The 12,570-nt window shown below is 46.2% G+C and overlaps 1 protein-coding gene across 5 annotated transcripts in view; it reads left to right on the top strand.

Annotated features, from left to right (window-relative positions):
* The first annotated feature begins 227 nt into the window (after positions 1-227).
* Positions 228-12,570, top strand: part of PTK2B (protein tyrosine kinase 2 beta) — a 137,761-nt gene continuing 125,418 nt past the window's right edge. For 4 of the 5 annotated variants that reach the window (XM_079927627.1, XM_079927625.1, XM_079927626.1 and 1 more), the window contains exons 1-2: positions 228-347; positions 9,308-9,395. The gene's annotated coding sequence lies outside the window, so the exon portion shown is untranslated. Of the gene's footprint in view, positions 348-9,307; positions 9,396-10,806; positions 10,946-12,570 lie in introns of those variants that run through there. The other variant, XM_079927624.1, reaches the window with a different exon arrangement.

Here is a 12,570-nt window from a genome sequence, read left to right as displayed (position 1 = left end):
GAGATAATGTCTCCCTCCAGGCAAAGATCTGGCAGTCTTACTCTTCATTATGAAAGATTTGGGTTCCCTAAGCTTCCTCCTGTGGCCCACATCATGTAGGCTTTTGGGAATTAAGCCTCAGGAAACTGGCCCAAATGACTATAATCTGACTATTGCCATTGCTGTTAGTAATAAACTGTCCGTTGACTCAAGAGTTTCATCTACCAGCATTCCTGAAACTGTGGCATGCTAACATGTGTTGACTAGAGAAAAAAAAAAAAAAGCACAACTTAAAAGTTGAGAATTACATCTTACTTGGCGGACAAAACAGAGGACTTAAGCCCTGAGGGACTGCTTGCTCCAAAGAGGTAAGAGAGGATCCAGGATACATAGTTTTTGCAACAAAGACCAGGTAGTCGGAACTTGAAAAGATTACTGTTAATTAAAGAAAACCAGATATCTCAAGTTAGGGAATGCCACTAAGTGTTATTGCTTTCTGGAGTGTTTCTTATACATGATCAGTGGTCCTCCTGCAGTTACCGGGGGAGCTTTCTAAATAAAAGCACAGATTCTTGAGTCCAGATTCTTTGATCTACTTGCCTCTTTGGGAGGAAAGGCCCAGGAATCTGCGTTTTTCACACGCTCTCCAGGTGATTCTCAGGTACAGTAAAGTTTGAGGCCCATTGTGCTAGGTCTACTCACCCAGCAAGTAGGTCTCCAGTTAGGCTTACTGGTTCAAAAATTAACCTTCGAGACAATATCTGAAAAGGCCACAAGATGGGGCTAATAACCCCACATGCCAGGCACCTCCCTGGAAAATCTTGTCTCTTCTAGTCTCACTTTCTTTCACTGTTTTATCTATGTGTCCCAGTTGCCCTGCGAATCTGTTTTGCTGTATGGATGTTTCATTCTGTTCTTATGATGTCCCTTGTTTGTTTTGTTGTTGGTTCTTTTCTCAACTCTCTGAGTAGGGCCGCAAATCAAAACAAGGGTAAAGAGTAGAAATTAACAGATGGAGCTTTTTTTTCTTTAAGGAGAATACAAAGGTTAACATTAAACCAGTAGGGTCCTCCAGTCTTTCTGGAAATCTGGAAAGGACTTGGTCCTATTCCAAGCACCACCATTAGCCAGGGGCAAGACCTGGGGCATAATATTTCACTTTCCTTACTTCCTCTTTCTCAACTGTAAAAGGAAAGATTGGACTAATTGTTCCAAATTCTTACCAGCTCAGACACTCTGAACTTTTTTTATTCTTTGCATAATTTCAGGAAAGAGGGTGATTAAGATACAGAGACCAGGAAAGAGAAGTCTTGGTGATTGTAACTAATGTGTCACCAGCTCCTGTTTCTTCTTCCAGGAGAAAGGACCTTCTTCAGAGGCCCTGAAGTTCAGGTCCTCTGTATACCAGCTAAATTATTACAAAACTCAACTGGCTGTTCTCACTACTATAACTTGCCCCATCCCATCCCATCCCCAGGCATCTTTGCCAGGCAATGCCACATTTCCAACCCCCCTGCTATCACCATGTACATTTATGTAAGGAATGACAACTCTTTATTAAATGTCGTGTTAGGAAAAAAACTATTCCTAGGCGCAGAAAGAAGAACAGCTTTTTTTTTTCCTTTTTAAAGCAGATGACTAGAAAGTGACTACTGCAAATAAAAAGCAGAGATTGTTAGATTAGATAAAAAAGCAAGACCCAACTATATGCTACCTAAAAGGAACCCACTTAAATATAAGCCTACAAGTAAGTTAAAAGTAAAAGGATGGAAAAAGATATGCCATGCTAACACGAATCAAAGAAAGTTGGTGTGGCCCTATTAATATCAGAAAAAGCAGATTTAATATCAAAGAATATTATAGGGATAAGGAGGATGACTGCTGTATTTGACAGTCACAGGGCTGGCAGTAGCAAGAACCATTTTCAGAAACGGGCAACCAGAGATGCAGATGTACTTGAACTTGTTCAGCAACGTTACCAAGGACATCTTAGAGGAAATCACTGTAGTCTGATGCTTGATGTTGGACACAGTGATGGCTTAGGCCTTCTCTGAGGCCTCTGCCATAGAGTAAAGGAGGGTAGGGGCTCTGAGTTTGACTTGCAGGGGGAACTCCCATAAGAATTAGTGCTTAATGCAAGTGACTAGGGAAACACCTGGGGTAGTAAATCGCCTGCCTCTGGATCAGATTCAGTCTCAGACTTCTTTATTTGCTCCATATGCTTTTTTTCCTCTGTATCACTTATGATCTTCTAAGCTGCAACTTGTAAATTGCAACTCACAATGATTAAACAATAAGGGCATGGAAGATCTCACATAACAGAAAGTCCAGAGGCAAGAAGGCTGTGTCCAGCCCTGTGACACTGAGACCCCAGATTCTTTCCATCTTTCTCGTCTGCCTATGGCTGCCTTTGGGTTAGAAAATTACCGCAGCTGCTCCAGATATCTTATGCTGATGTAAATCAATGTCCAGAAATGGAATAGGACCATTTCTCCCTAGTGTGCTTCATTTTCAGAGCCACGAAACCTTTCCTACAAACCTCCAGAAGATTTCCGCTCACACCTTATCAGTCAGAACTGGTCACATGCCCACCTCTAAATCCATCACCAGCAAGGAGGATGAGACTGCTATGACCGACTTAAACCAATTAGGCTTTACCTGAGTCATGTGCTGGAGGGCTGGTCACTGAGATACCTTTGGGGCTCAGCTATTTGTTAGAAAGATGGGGAAATCGCCATAAGATAGGCAACTACAGGATCAAAACAGTTGCCAACATATGCAAATTGGGAGATTTACCATAAAAAAAATTTTTTTCCCTCTGCTTTTTTGTTGTTTAAAAAAAATTAATTGTGCTAAAATGAGCATAAAACTGACCATCCTAGGCGTTTTTAAGTGTACAGTTCAGTAGTATTGAGCATATTCCCATTATTGTGCAACAAATATGCAGAACTTTTCATCTTGTAGAACTGACACTCTGAACCCTTTAAACAAATGCCCTTTTCCTCCTTTCCCCAGGCCCTAGCAACCACCCGTCTACTTTATGTCTCTAAGAATTTGACTATGCTAGGTACCACAAATAAGTGGAATCACTTGTTTGTGACTGTCTTATTTCACTAAGCATAATGTCCTCAAAGTTCATCCATGTTGTAGCATATTTTAGAGTTCCCTTCCTTTTTTTAAAGCTGAGTAATATTCCGTTGTATGTGTATACCACATTTTTGTTTACCCATTCATCCATTGATGGACATTTGGATTGCTCCCACCCCATGGCTATCGTGAATGATGCTGCTGTGAACATGAGTGTACAAATATCTCTTCGGGACCCTGCTTTCAATTCTTTCGAGTATTGAATATATGCCCAGAAGTGGAATCTCTGGATTTATTTTTACTTTTTTGAGGAACTGGCATACTGTTTTCTACAACAGATTCACCATCTTACATTCCCACCAACAGTGCACAAGGATTCCAATTTCTTCACATCCTGACCAACATTCGTTATTTTCTTTCTTTTCTTTAATAGTAGGCATCCTAATGGATATGAGGTGATATCTCCATGTGGTTTTGATCTGCATTTCCCTAATGATTAGTGATGTTGAGTATCGTCTCATGCTTTTTGGCCATCTGGATATCATCTTTAGAGAAATGTCTATTTAAGTCCTTTGCCCCGTTTTTAATCGGGTTATTTTTTGTTGTTGTTGAGTTGTACGAGCTCTTTATATATTTATATATTAGCCCCTTACCAGATATATAATTTGCAAATATTTTCTCCCACTCTGTAGGTTGCATTTTCATTTTGTTGCCATTCATTTTCATTTTGCTGCACAAAATTTTTTTATTTTAATGTAGTCCTTCTCTCTTTTTACTTTTGTTGCCTGTGTTTTGATGTCATATTCAAGAAATTATTGCCAGTGTCATGGTTTTAGGTCATATGTGTAGGTCTTCAGTCTATTTTGAATTAATTTTTATATATGGTGCAACGGAAGGATCCAACTTCATCCTTTGCATGTAGATATCCAGTTTTCCCACCACCATTTGTTCAAGAAACTGTCCTTTCCCCATTGAGTGGTCTCAGCACCCTTGTTGAAGATCAAATGACAAGAGTTCATTTCTGGATGGTCTATTGCATTGCTCTATATGTCTGTCTTTATGCCAGTACCACACTGTTTTGATTACTGCAGCTTTGTAATAAGTTTTGAAATCTGGAAGTGTGGGACCTTCAACTCTGTTTTTCTTTTTAAAGATTATTTTGACCGTTGGGATTTGTTGAGATTCCATATGAATTTTAGGATGGGTTTTTTTTCTATTTCTGCATTAAATGGTGTTCGGATTTTCATAGGGATTCTATTAAATCTGTAGATTTAATGGGGTAGTACTGCCCTCTTAACAATACTGTCTTCCAATCCATGAATGCAGGATAGCTTTCCATTTATTTGTGTCCTATTATCTCTTTCAGCAATGTTTTACAGTTTTCGGTGTACAAGTCTTTCACCTCCATTTTATTCTTTTTGATACTATTGTAAATGGAAATATTTTCTTAATTTCCTTTTCAGATAGTCATTGTCTGCCTTTGCTTTTTTTTTTAAGATTTTTTTTGATGTGGACAGTTTTTAAAGTCTTTATTGAAATTGTTACAACATTGCTTCTCTTTTATGTTTTGGTTTTTTGGCCCTGAGGCATGTGGGATCTTAGCTCCTTGACCAGGGATCAAACCCGCACCCTATGCATTGGAAGGCAAAGTCCAAACCACTGGACCGCCATGGAAGTTGCTGTCTGCCTTTGCTTTTTTTTGTTTGTTTGTTTGCGGTACGTGGGCCTCTCACTGTTGTGGCCTCTCCCGTTGCGGAGCACAGGCTCCGGTCGCGCAGGCTCAGCGGCCATGGCTCACGGGCCCAGCCGCTCCGGGGCATGTGGGATCCTCCTGGACCGGGGCACGAACCCGCGTCCCCTGCATCGGCAGGCGGGCTCTCAACCACTGCGCCACCAGGGAAGCCCTGCCTTTGCTTTTAAAGAAAGAAAGATCTGCCTACATTGCTACATTAAGCTCCCTCTCCTGCGTGGCAAGAGACTTGAGCTGAATAGCAGTTGCTCCCTGTAGGAGGGACATTTGTTCCTGTTTGCCACAGTCCCTATACAGCCAGCTTCCCTCACACTCTCTACCCTGCCTCTGTCAGCATTTGGGGTTTTGACCCCTTGTTTGGAGGTCCCCAGTGAAGCCTACACACTGCTGCTACTCACTGTGAAGGATCGAGGGTGGTAAAGTACTCTGGTACAGACTGGCAGCTTGACCACTTGACAAAATGAAATCTAAACTGCTGTTCCATGTTCCTGAAATGTAAGCCCCCAATTATTTGATGGCAAACATTTTTAACAGAAAAATTTCTGAAATACATTGTGTGCTTTTTTCTCTCTAAAATAGAGGATGCAGAACAGAATTTAAGCTTTTCTTCACGACTTACCAAAATAGACAATAATTACTGGGCTGGGCTGGGTAATAACGGGGTGCCCTCAGGAGTTAATGAAGTGTGTGGTGTTCTTTGTCTCTGTCCCTTAAATGGCCACAGATGCCTGTGATCTGTGGGTTCTTGCATTGGCTAGGCATTTGTTCTTTCTTGCTTAGAGGTTCTTCTTGCTACTAACAATGAATCTGCCTGCAGCAACCTGCTCTCCCTTCCTAGTTGATGCTTCTAGCATAGTGTGGGCTGGGACCTGATAGCCACGTGTGTTAGAATCGCTGGCATCAACAATGGCAAGAGTCATGCAGTCACTCTGTTGCTTCAGAGGTTTTCCATAGGCAGTGGGGGACCTGGTGAGCTCACTCACAGGTGGGGGTAAAGGACTGAGAACCAAGAAGGTCAAAGTCACAGGAGTCATGGAGCTGACCCGGAGTGAGCAGGGCGGGCTGGGCTCCATCCGCTTCCATGCAGTCACTTTCCAAGAACGTCCCACAGCCCACTGTCCTGCGGCCACTTTGGGGAGCTACAGAAGGGCTGGCAGCAGTGCCCTGGGCTGTGGAAACTGCTGAAAATGAAAACACTCTTCGGCCTGATCCGTCTGCCCTCCCTCTTGGGTACCCAAATTAATTTCTCACTACATTTAATATGGTTTCATTTTTCCCAAGGAGACACTTTGGATTATGTCCAGGAATTCCTTTTCTTTTCTCTGTGGAATGATTTTATTTATTTTAACCTTTTCACTATGAATATTTTCAAACACAGTATTAGAGAGAACAGTTTAATTAACCCCCACATACCCATCTTTCATCTTACATCAGTTCTCAATTTTGTTGTTTTTGTTCCTCCTCTCCCCTACACTATTGGGGGGGTGGCGTGTGTGGAATATTTTAAAGCAACCATGACTTTTATTTCAGGAATGCATCTTTTAAAGTTACAACAGGTTATAATATTGTTGTATTATATTATTGTCCACTGTGAACCACAGCACTAGCAAGAAAACTTACATGTAATTATCTCTAGTCTTCCCAAAACCCTGTCAATTATTCCCATTTTTATAGATGGGGATGTTGAGGTTCTGCCTTAATTTGTATATAAAAGAAAATGGGCTAAATGATGGTATATTAGTTAGAACTCAGTTTAGGCTTTGGTTTTCAACAGAAAAGCCTCAAGTTCAGTAACGTGAACAATTGAAGTGTTTCTTTCTCTCTTGTATAAAAGTTCTCCCAGGTCCAGACCATGTCTGGGGCTAGCATGGTGGCTTGATGGTGCTCATTAGGGACCCAGGCTTCATCTCTGCTCTGCTCTTCAATGTTGCTCTGCTATTCTCAACGCCACAGACCAAGATGACTGTTCCAGGTCCCATCATCAGGTGGTAGTGGAAAAGGGACTAGCGGAGGGCATACCCATTCCCTTGAAGGACTTGGTCCTGAAGCTGCACACATAGCGTCTACTCGCCAGCCACTGCCCAGAATTTAATCACACGGTCACACCTGCAAGGGAGACTGGGAAGGGTAGTCTTTATTTTGGGCAGCCTCTGGCCAACTAAAATTCAGGGATTCTCTATAAGTGAAGAAAGGGGGACAACCAGTAATGCTTTCATGGATAGAATAAAGGGTTCTTTAGAAGTCAAGGGTGTGGCTTTGAGTCCTCCATTTTGGCCTCAACTGTGGTCCATTTAGTATGCCTAGTGGTGCCTGGTTAAATTAGAGATAGATGTCCTTTGGTCGTGAGTAACTTCAATTATTTAGTCCTTGTGCCCATAAGTTTTTTGTTTGTTAATTTTTTTTTGTTCTGAACACTTATAACCATACTGTCCTTTTAAAATGAATTTTATTGAAATAGTAAATTTATATTATGTGATTTAATTCCATTGTCCATAATGGAGAGACTCTAATTACATACCATCACGGCCCTGCTAGTAATGAGTTTGGATTCAGCTTCGCTCTTTACCACCTGAGGGGTGGACAAATTTTTTGTTTACCTTCTCCAAGCCTCCTTTTCCTTTCTATAAAATAGGAATATTATTATCAACCTCAACTGTTGTGAAGATTAGATGATGGATGAAAGTTCTGGTCACAGTGAACACTTGACAAACTACCTATATAACAGATACATATGTACTATCTCCCCACTAATCCTATCCTATTTAATTCCTATCACTTCTAAAAATAATAACTATAGCATTTTATAGCATCTTCATACTTATTAATTTGGGCATCACAAAACCTTGTGAAATAGGCAGAGTGGGTAGTCCTTAGTCTTCTATTCTAGATTAGGAGATATGAGCTCAGAGAGAGGGATTCACCTGCCCAAGGTCACATATTCCCTCTAGACTGGATCCTTCCCATGTGCATTTAAACCTGCATCTTAAACAAATGATTAAACAGCCCTCTTTCAACCCACAGCCCCCTCAATCATCCGCATCTCTCAAGTCCTCCTTCAGCCAAGACATGCTGCCTCCGTGAATCACTTCCAATTCACTCATCAGCCCGCCCCATCCAACTTTTGCCTCTTCATTAAGTTTGCTCCTGGCAAGAGCCTGACCTTAAGATCTCTGCTCCCTCTTACTCCACCCCAGACCATCTCATCCATTCCTGTGGTTTCAGATGCCAACCAGAAGCTCATCACCAGCTCAGACCACTTTACCGAGCTCCAGTCCCAGCTCCTTTTGGGATGGGAGTGGGGGTCAGGTTAGGAGAACCCTTTTCACAAGTCTGGGCATAAGACAAACAGACCATGAACCATGGTAGGGGCAATAGGACTTGAAAGAAAATGATGAATAGGAAAAATGATTGGAAGAATTCCCAGAACCTAGAGATAGAATGGCTGTGGGGTAATAAAGGAGAGTCAAAGGTGATTCGGGATTTAACACTTGGTTCCTGGGATAATGTTACTGACACTCATGGGGAAAACTGGAAAGGACTGTGTTGGGGGAGCCATGTGATGCAGGGTTGAAGACTTGAACCTGGGGTGAGGGTGGAACATTTAAATGGAAAATTCGAAGTGTTTTTTTTATTATAGTTTCCTTCTCCTGCTGAACCAGCCCCACATTTCTCCCCCCACCTCCAACCAGGGCTTCCCACAATTGCACTGTCTCGGCTTGAGACAGACAAAAGTAGATAGAAGGGAAATTTTTTCTTCTTCACTGGCATAGGTCACTATCCCAACCCACAAAGAGCCATGGGTAGAATTTTTAAGAGCCTTTATATAGAGTTCCAGGCTCCTGAAAGTGTTTCTGATAGGTTTTCCTTAGAGGCAAGTAAGTTTGACCCTGTCACCTTAGCCTTTCACGCGCACCACTGGACAGAGCATAAGAAGACCTGAAGACGGAGTCATCCACTGCAGGGAGTTTCTCAAGCTTCTTTCATAAATAAAACCTATGATGCTACGATTCTAGGAGCTAGATATTTGGAGCTTCAAAAAGATTGCTGAAGACTTCAACAACCTCAAAATTTTGAATATCTGAAAACTTTTCTTTCCCTGAATTAGGACCCAGTGAGAGTGTAGTTCATGGATTTGGCCACATGAAGGCAGCATACACAAACTCACCTTTCCTTAAACCAGTCTGGAGTCGCCTTGCTCTTGAGTTCCCACTGTCATCACGGGGCACCAGACTCTCCACAATTCACGCAGGTCCCCAACCTTCACACTGCTGGACCTTCATCACCTCATTCCCATGCACGGGAAGACGGATGGGCCACCTGCTTGCTGACACCCTCTGACAATCTTCCTCACAGAGTGGTTGGTTGGTGCCTCATCTTCCCCCATATGTCCCCTGCTAACTCCAGTTCACCCCATCTGACTTGCCTTGTCGCCCAAGCCCTAGCCAAGGTCTCCCTCGATACCTATTTGTATGTCTTCTCACTGCTTTGCAGACCCTGGTATTACCTGGTGCTGAGAACACGGCTGATCGGTGGACGGGATGAACAAGTCAGAGCTCCAGCAGTCCGTGAGCTCCGTCAGGTGGGTTGTAAGTTACCCTGAGTGAGTGAGTGGGCCCCAGGCACAGAGATTCTGATTTTCAGTAGACCTGGAGTGGCATCCAGGTATCTGCTTTTTTTTTTTTTTTTTTTTTCTGGCCGCGTTGCATGTGGGATTTTACCACTGGACTTCCAGGGAAGTCCCAGGTATCTGCATTTTAAAAGCTACAGGTAGTCCACTGATCATACTTGGATGAACACTGATTTTCTGATTCTGTGGCCTTGGACATGTTAATCTTTTAATCTCGGTTTTCTTTTCAGCAAATGGGAAGAATTAAAGGAAACGTAAACATAGATGAAATGTAAACGGAGTGCTTCCTTAGCACAGTGGTTGGCATTTAGACATGCTCACCAAATGCTGGCTTTTCTCCTGGGGTGACCCGTCTGCTGAGTTTGGGGTGGGGGGTGAGAGAGTCTGGGGGTGAGTATAGTGTATGCAGGGCTGTCACATGTGGCTGCACAACGCCAGGGGGCACCACCCTCAGAGACGTCTTTGTGAATAGCATCCTCTAGAACTGTGGGAGATCCCAACCCTTCACAGGATACAGAATGAAGAAGTTTGGGGTGAGGGCTCTGGAGAGGAGCCCTGAGGGTGTGGGGCAACACTGTGACACACCAGCTTTTTGACCTTATGTTAAGCCCGGTTCACCTCCTCCTACTCAGGAGAAAGTCTGGAATCTTTCTAGCGATAGGGAAAGGGGTTGCTAAGTGCCTTGACTCTCACTGCCCTGCTGGCCTGAGTGAAGAGGTAAACCAGCCTCTGGATTTAGGCAACAAACCAAGTGGCCTGATGTAGAGATGGGGTGAGAAAGGCTGCCCAGTTTCTATGCCTATTCTTGTGCCTCTTGTCCTGGCTGGTACAGCGCAGGGACCTGGTCCGTGGTGTTCAGGCCCCTCGACCAGTTCTGCTAAAGCTCCTGGTGATAGTCACCTGATTTCTGGCGCCCCCAAAAGGGCCTGGGCACTTTAGGGCTTGAAGAGACCGGGAGGGACACTGATGCTGAGAGCGCGACAGGCAGGTGAGTCTCCAGCTCTGAAACATACCTGGGGGCTAAGAGGAAACGCCAGCCTCTAAGTGTGGCCTCCCGAAGTTTCCAAGTGGACAGGAAGAAAGAGGGAGGGGTGGTAGGAATGGGGGCTCAACTGCTCACGGGGGGCGGGGGCGGGCACAGAACAGCAGAAGACCCCACCTAGGGTCGGGGCGTGGCAGAGATGGCCCCCCATCTCTGGGCACGTGCAGCTCCGGAAACTGGCGGCGGCGTCTATTTCAGAGTTTATGGTAAGAGGCTGGAGCGGCACACGCTCGGCACCGCAGACAACACACCCCACCCCTTAAGGAAGTGGGGAGGAGAGCAGCAGGGGTGTGGTTAAGTCGGAGAAGGAGAGGGGAAAACACAAACCTGTCAGCGCTGTTTCTCAGCGGAGGCCTCCGGAGCCGCCGCGCACCCCTTAAGAAGAGCCCCTCACCTGCCGCCGCCCCGCCGCACCTGGCCGAGCCGAGGAGCCGCCGCCGGAGTCGGCGCTTCGCTCCGTGTGAGTCCCCTCCCGCGATCGCAATCGGGGCTGAGCGCCCAGCCAGAAGGTGGAGGCTGGACGAGGCGGGAGGGTCGGGGTGACTCCGGGATTGCAGGGACCCGGACGGGACCGGGAGCCGCGGACCCAGAAGTGGGCGCTGCGGCGTGGGGCGCTCCCGGGGCCGGCGAGCCCTCCGCGAAGGGAGAGGGATTCCATTTTTGGAGTTAATTTGAGACGAAAGGGTGTTTTTCCCTCTTAGTTCTCTTATCAGACAGGGGAGGATGGGTGTGTGTGGGGGGGTGATGGGAGGGCACAGAAAGGCCGCCTGCCTCTAAAGGTCGGGCCAGAGAGCTTTCAGAATCCAACTCTTCAACTCCTGCCTTAGAGCCTCTGCCGCTTCCTCCTTTGCCCCCTGCCGTGCCCTTCAGCTCGCCCACCCTGCTCACATTCCCACGCACACCCCACTGCGCTCCCCGCCCCCCAGAGGGCATCTTCTGAATCAAGCGCCGACTGGAAGCAAGCAGGGCTCTGCAGGGGGGTAGAAGCAGAACTGTGTGCGTGCGTGTGTGCGCGTGCGTGTGTGTGTGTGTGTGTGTGTGTGTGTGTGTGTGTGTGTGAGTGCCTGTGTGTTGTGGGGACTAAAGTTAACGCTCGCTGCCACCCCGGGTCTTTGTGACATTACTTCGGAATGCCCCTAAAGGGTTAAGTTCTGTGCCGCCTTCTCCTGTCAGGCTGTGCGTGGGCAAAGCCTTGGGTGGGTGAACAGGCAACATATGGGTGCTGTTCTGAGCCCACCGAGCCCCACCACCTGCCCTAAACGTCAGCCATCTGACACTTGCGTCTCCCCACACGCCAAGCTTGGAGCTCAATCCAATTAGGCTTCTCCAAGGGGTCAGGGCGGGGAGAAGGAGAGCCGAATTTTGGACACACAGGGGGCATTCGCCAGGGGCGCTCAGAAACCAGAAGAGGAAGAGCTTTCCCCCGACCCACAGCTGGACGTGAGCCCTCGGGGCAGTTGGTTCGAAAAGATCAGGGAAGGGACACAAGGAGGCTCCTCCCTTGAGGGCAAGGAATGCAGGTGTGGACCTAACCCCAGCCTTTCACAACTCCTCTGGGGGAGGGCGAAGAGGAAGCAGAGACAAAAAAGTGTGTGAAAATGGAAGGAGGGAGGGAAGTAGTCACATGGAGAGATCAGCTCTGGCATGACACTCTGCTCTCATTCCTTCATTCAATAAGCATTGGCTGACTTCCTACCTGAGGCCAGGTGCTGGCGCTGGGCATGGGAGACCAGGGTGCGTGGGACCCAGCCCTGCGCCCCGAGCAGTGCCGTGGGGAGGGAGGGAACAGGTGCTGACCAGCCCAGTGCTGGGGGCTGTGGGTGGAGCCGGTCAGTGTGTCCAGGAAGGCTTCCTGGCAGAAGTGACTCTAAGTGGAGACCTGAAGGATTGGTAGAATTAGCCTGGGAGGGAAAGAGGGGCATAAACAGCATAGGGCACAGCAAGTACTGAGACCTGAGGCCAGAAGCAGCGGGATGAACCCAGGAAACTGAAAGTAGCTTGGGGTGTTCAGCACGTGGAGAGTGCAGGGGTGAGTTGAAGCTGGAGAGGTGGGAGAGACAGCTCCAGAAGGGCCTGCTCTGGCTG

This window comes from Stenella coeruleoalba (genome assembly GCF_951394435.1).
Source record: "Stenella coeruleoalba genome assembly, chromosome: 7".
NCBI classification, from domain to species: Eukaryota; Metazoa; Chordata; class Mammalia; order Artiodactyla; family Delphinidae; genus Stenella; species Stenella coeruleoalba.
The sequence above is the reverse complement of the archived record's forward strand: the minus strand, read 5'-3'. Positions and strand labels throughout refer to the sequence as shown.